The 6,388-nt window shown below is 41.6% G+C and overlaps 1 pseudogene; it reads right to left on the reverse strand.

Annotated features, from left to right (window-relative positions):
• Positions 1 to 4,881: 4,881 nt before the first annotated feature.
• Positions 4,882 to 6,143, reverse strand: LOC109676373 (beclin-2-like; annotated as a pseudogene).
• Positions 6,144 to 6,388: the final 245 nt, after the last annotated feature.

A 6,388-nucleotide genomic window follows, 5' to 3' on the forward strand; every position in this document is an offset into this window, starting at 1 on the left:
CATTTTAAATATATCATTCATTATAAAATAATTATTTAGAAATGCCTAGATGTTTGTAAGCATTCAAATCTCAGGTCTAGCACTTTCTAGTACTTTAAGCTTTCATTATCCTACTTCCTTATAAGTATAAATGCACAAACTGATATCCACTTTGCAGTACGGATATTATTACTAAGTTTGAACTGACTACAGTGATGTTTTACAGTATCATGTAGCATAGTGGAAGTAACATTAATTACACCGTGGAAAAAAAGAGAGGGTTGTGTCCACATTAGGCACTAATGTGGAGTCTGAGAAAGCAGGTCAGAAATTGATCTGGAAAACAGCCATAAACACCTACTCTGAATGAGAGTTAATAAATACTATCTCAAGGAGCATGTACAATAAGGAACTCACCTTCCTACAGGTAGTCCTGACTACAGTCCTCAAAGTGTGGGACATCAGGCAACTAGTCATGTGTATGTTCACATCTCCGCTAAGCCAGTTATAAATACCGGGTAGGTACCAACAACATAAATAAAGGAATGGCAGTGTTGAAGACCTGTAGGTACCCAAAACATGTGTTCTAAATTTCTGGCCCCTCCCAATGCTTCTGGATATTTAAACTGAGGAAAGCTGATGTTCATTCAACTTGTCCAGGAGAGACAAGTGTACTGCATGTGTCTATGTGTTCATATGTGGTCACTGGACAATAAGACAAGGAACGTCCACCTGGGCTCCATGGCTCAGAGGGTTGTTTTGGGAGACTGAGGCAGTGGAATTAACCTTGACATGAGCATGGCTATGTCAAGGTCCTCTTGGCTGATAGGCCCAACCCAGCCAAGGGAAGGCAAGGTTCAGCAAGTCTGCCTTGCAAGAAAAACAGGACATGCCGACCTAGTCAGGATAGCCTACACTAAATAACAACATACCACAGCTGCTCTGTTCCTGTCACCTATACGACTGGACCCATGAGAATTCAACCTGGATTTCACCCTGCTTTCCACACATGCTGTATAAGTAAATGTGCTTGGAGGAAGGGGGGGGTCACCAGCATTTCTCATCAGGAGTGTTGGACCCATCCAATCCCAGCTTTCTCTATGTCTGTCTTTTTGTCTTTTTCTGTATCCTCAGTTGCCCCCAGTCAGGTCAAGGGACCTACTCACCCTGGGCATGGAAGTTGTATTAACTTTGTCATTCAAAAGTCACTTTGCACTTGGGAATTATAGGTGAGGGAGGTCCAGGGGGTGGTCAACTCCCAGGTCTGACACACTTAGCTGGCAACACTGAATAAATCATTCAGCCTTTCCTAGCCTCTACTTTCCTATATGTAAAATAAAAACTAATAGAACTTCATGCAAACTAGAAAAAGTATTCACAATACTTTTTTTTATTGTATTCACAATAGCCAAGTTATGGAAACAGCCAAGATGCCCCAGCACTGACGAATGGATTAAGAAAATGTGGTATCTATACACAATGGAATTTTATGCAGCCATGAAGAAGAACGAAATGTTATCATTCGCTGGTAAATGGATGGAATTGGAGAACATCATTCTGAGTGAGGTTAGCCTGGCTCAAAAGACCAAAAATCGTATGTTCTCCCTCATATGTGGACATTAGATCAAGGGCAAACACAACAAGTGGATTGGACTATGAGCACATGATAAAAGCGAGAGCACACAAGGGAGGGGTGAGGATAGGTAAGACACCTAAAAAACTAGCTAGCATTTGTTGCCCTTAATGCAGAGAAACTAAAGCAGATACCTTAAAGCAACTGAGGCCAATAGGAAAAGGGGACCAGGAACTAGAGAAAAGGTTAGATCAAAAAGAATTAACCTAGAAGGTAACACCCACGCACAGGAAATCAATGTGAGTCAATGCCCTGTATAGCTATCCTTATCTCAACCAGCAAAACCCCTTGTTCCTTCCTATTATTGCTTATACTCTCTCTACAACAAAATTAGAGATAAGGGCAAAATAGTTTCTGCTGGGTATTGAGGGGTGGGAGCGGGAGGGGGTGGAGTGGGTGGTAAGGGAGGGGGTGGGGGCAGGGGGGAGAAATGACCCAAGCACTGTATGCACCTATGAATAATAAAACAATAAAAATTTTAAAAAAAGAAATTCAAAAAAAAAAAAGAAATAATATATTGAAAACACTTGCACACAGCATTGAATATGGTGTAAGTTTGTAGATTATAGGTGTCCTTAGCAGAAGCAGTAGCATTAATAACTAATTCTTTTTAATCCATGATGAAGCTGATATTGTGATTGTTTCTTAGCAATTTTACTTGCGCTTTCCTAAAGAAATCCTTGCGCCATCACCAATATAAATGCTACAGCTGGTACTTGTTAACAAATCTTAATTACTTTATATTTAAATTTTAAACTGTTAAACAACTGAGAAATATGTTACAATGTCCTGTCTACATTTCCCACCACTTCATGTGAGCGAGTGACACTCTGTTCTCTGGGACCACAATACAATTACTGCATAAGTTTTAGATGAGTCCTTTCAGCCTTATCTCCTGTGACTGAAAGAATCTACCAGTATTGTAAGAATGATAACAGAGCATAAAAAGGCAGAGGCAGGGTAAAATTTGAATACTTTGGGAACAGTGATTACAGGTTTTTCATGTGGAATGGGGCAGAATAGAGAAGGGAAGAAGGAAGGAAGGGAGGAAGGGAGTAATTTCCATTTTAAAACTTTGCACAAATTACTACCAACTTTCATATTAGCTCCATCTTGGTTTTTTCCCAATACTTGTAATTAAAATTTATCTCTATAATTTTGATCTTGGCAAATTGAACATAATTAAGAACTATTTTCTAAATGAAAATTGGGAGATTAATTTCAAAGACCATGATTTTACCATTTTCTTTCAGAACAATAATTTGATGTCCACTTAATACTAAAACAGGTTAGTTCCAACTTTGGTCTTTAATTATTCTAATTTACAGATGGCAAACTGCAAATCAAAACAGAAAAATGACCTGTGTAGGACTTCTGACAGGGAAATTTTAGGGCATTGTTACAAACTCAAGCAGATGATCCAATTTGATTTAAATCTTCAAGAAGAGGATTCTTACAGGAGATGAAAAGAGAAGGCAGATATCTACAGAGAGCCTGTCTATGGTCAGGGCTCTGTATCTTCAGCATCTTTGACATTGATCAGCTGTGTGTGTCTTGGAAAGGCCCAGATAATCTGTCTTAGCTTGGATTCCCTTCTTAAAAGTGGAGCCTCTCCTTTGTAAGTATGTCATATACCACTTAAAGGACTAAATGACATAATGGAAAATAATAAATTGGCCAAAGTTTAAAAGTAGGATAACCAAAACAAATGTGTCAAACACCACTATCTGTCATTTTAAGAGTGGGGAAATGCAGTTGCCACAAGCTGGGCCAGTACCTGGTGTGAAAACCAAGATCAGGTGATTTGTATGAAAAGTTCTCCTGCAGTGACTGAAAAGAACTCCCAGGAGCTCCCCTTTCCCAGTCTGTAGAAGGGTCTCATTTTAGAGCTGAATAGGATGGTTTTTGTCTAATTACAGTAGTTTCCCCTTATCCATGATTTTCCTTTCCTTGGCTTCAGTTATCCAGAATCAACCATGATCTGGAAATTTTAACTGCAAAATTCCAGAAATAAAAAATTGGTAAGCTTGGAATTGTGCACCATTGTAAGTTATTGCTTATTTTACACTGTCATGCTCAAGATGAGATGTGAATCTTTTCTCTTTCTAGAGTATCCACACTGTATACTCTACCCTCCAGAGAAAATTTAACAATTATCTCAGCTATCTAATAACATTACCTGTTTAGGTAATATTCACTTACTTGACAAGGCCTTGAAAGTCAAGAATAGTGATTCAGGCAATTGTATTACAGTATATTTTTACAATAGTTCTGCTTTTCTGGTCCCTATTATTAATCACTTATCATGGCTAATAAGGTACAATCACACCATATTCATAGGTATCTATGTTGGTTAAAACAGTTTACACAGGGTTTGATACTATCTGCAGCATTTGACATCCATGGGAAGTTTTGAGGTATATTCCCCATGGACAATGGCACATTCTTGTTCTTTTAAAATCTTCTCCTGACTTAGTTTACAAGCACTTAGATCCTACCTTCACACATTTAATATCCTCTAGATCAGTGAATATGTTACTAAGATTTCACAAAATGCTGAGGGATAGAAAATATAAATAAGTATAATATTTGGTTATCAGGACTCACGTGTGACTTGTGGTATTGGAATAATGGTACCATCACAGGCTCTGTGTCTTTTTTTCTTTTTTTCATGAAAGAGTTTGTAAAAATTTATTGGATGTTTCTTAAGGATGAAGAGGAAGATTTTACACTACATATTACAACAAAAACAATCTGAATATTCTCCCCTGCCCCTACCATGCCCCACCCCACAAAGTTCCATTGCATAAAGTTGACACTTTTTTTTTTTTGGCAGTACTGGGGTTTGAATTCATGGGCCTCACACTTGCTAGACAGAGGCATTACCACTTAAACTACTCTACTAGCCCTACTGTGTGTTGGGTATTTTCAGGATAGAATCTCAAACTATCTGCCCTGGCCAGCCTTGAACCATGTTCCTCCTGATCTGTTCGTCCTGAGTAGCTAAGATTACAGGCCTGAGCCACAATGCCCAGGCCCCCTATTTTCCTAATCTTAAAATCACAAGCCTCAGCTTTTCTCCCTACAACTCCCTCACCTTTCATCCTCAGCCTCTATTCCTTCCCTCTGCACCCTTTCATCCTTTGAGTGAATGTGTTGCCAAGGATCAAACTGAGGGCCCCTTGGAAGTGTTTTTAAATGAATCCTTGATGTGACCATTTTCTTCTAATTTTATAATCCGATATCTTCACAATATTCTAGAAGACAAGCTAATCATGGCGGTACCTTATGGATGCCCAACTGAGGCTCCACTTCAAATTAATCAGCATGAACTTGAGAGCCCTGGTCCACTGCTCCTCCATGTTTAGATGGGCCTGATGGAGCAGCACTCCCCACCGCCCAGGGAATCCTCCATCAGTCCTCCCTCCATGTGGATCATGTAGGGCAAGCAGAGACCCTCTTTGCCATTCTCCACCTTCTCCTTGAACTGCTGCATGCAGTCCAGGAAGTCCATCATCGCACGGTCAAACTTGTTATTCAAGAAAACCTTCAGGCTGCCATCAGAGAACAGGGGCAGCCTGGCACAGTCGCCTGTCAGAGACTTGAGATAGGAATGGTTTTTGCAGGTGATGAGCTGATATCTCTTAAAGTTCAGGCCAACCATGTTGTACAGAGCAAGCAGCAGCAAAGTCACCTGTCCCCAGGAAGCGGTGATCTTGTTCCAGCCCATGGGGACACTTGGGAGGCAGCCCAACCTGAAGTTATTGATGATGCCCAGGGGGGCCCTCCTCCCAGCTCTCAAAGGTGGGATTGAAGATGTCCATCTGCCTAAGTCGGCACAGCTGGCTCTGGGCATGCCTCAGCTGGTTCTCCAGTCTGCTTTGCTGGTCAGTGAGCTCCAGCTGTTGCCACTTGAGTGCATTGTAGTCCTTGTGGTGCTGCCTCTCCTGCTGGCGCTGGTCACTGGTCTCTGCCTGGGCTGCCCTCAGGTCTGCTTCTGCTTGCACACAGCTCTTCTCCACAGCCTCTAGCTCCTTAGCCAGCCTAGCCTCCTCCAGCTCTAGGCCCTGCAGCTCCATCTGCAGACCCTTCCTCTTTGTCTCACCCATCAGCAACTCTGTCTCCAGGCAGTGTCTGTAGTTCTGACTGTCAAGTTCAACAAAAGTTAACTTGGTGTCCAGCTGCTTTAAAAGATTGTCAGTGCACTCCTCACACAGTGGGTGGTCCACATCTTTCTGTACTGAGAGGGTGTCAAACAAGTTTGCAATAGTCTTCTGGACACTGCTCAAAGTTCTTATGAAGACAGCATGACCAGGAGAGTGAAGTCATCAACACTTTTCTTGAAAGTGTCAGAAAGGAGTTTGCTGGAGGCTCCGGACTGTGGCTTTCCTCCATCTGTCATCTCTGTGGATGGGCCATCCTCCTCCAGGGCATCTGCTAGCCCCCACTGTGCTGAGTCCTGTACCTCTGTGGGCTGACTGAGTTTCAGAAGCTGATAGCAGTGCTGGCACAAGAAGCGCATTGAAGACATCATGGAGATACTGACTCTCACCTTGCCACCTCAGTTTCCTATGGTTCCTTCGTCCAGCTCTGAGTCTTTATTAAGCAAAATAGGCTGAGTGTTCTAGGAAGAATAATGGAACAAATAGTCTTATTTGGGTAAGGAAATAAACATTTCCTAAATGGTTTTGTAGAAACTTACACAAGTTTGCATGGAACTCTGAGGTCTGACTGCTGCTGGGCTGTGTATGCTTTGGGAAGATGTAGGTCAGTATG

This window comes from Castor canadensis, chromosome 3 (assembly GCF_047511655.1).
Source record: "Castor canadensis chromosome 3, mCasCan1.hap1v2, whole genome shotgun sequence".
NCBI lineage: Eukaryota > Metazoa > Chordata > Mammalia > Rodentia > Castoridae > Castor > Castor canadensis.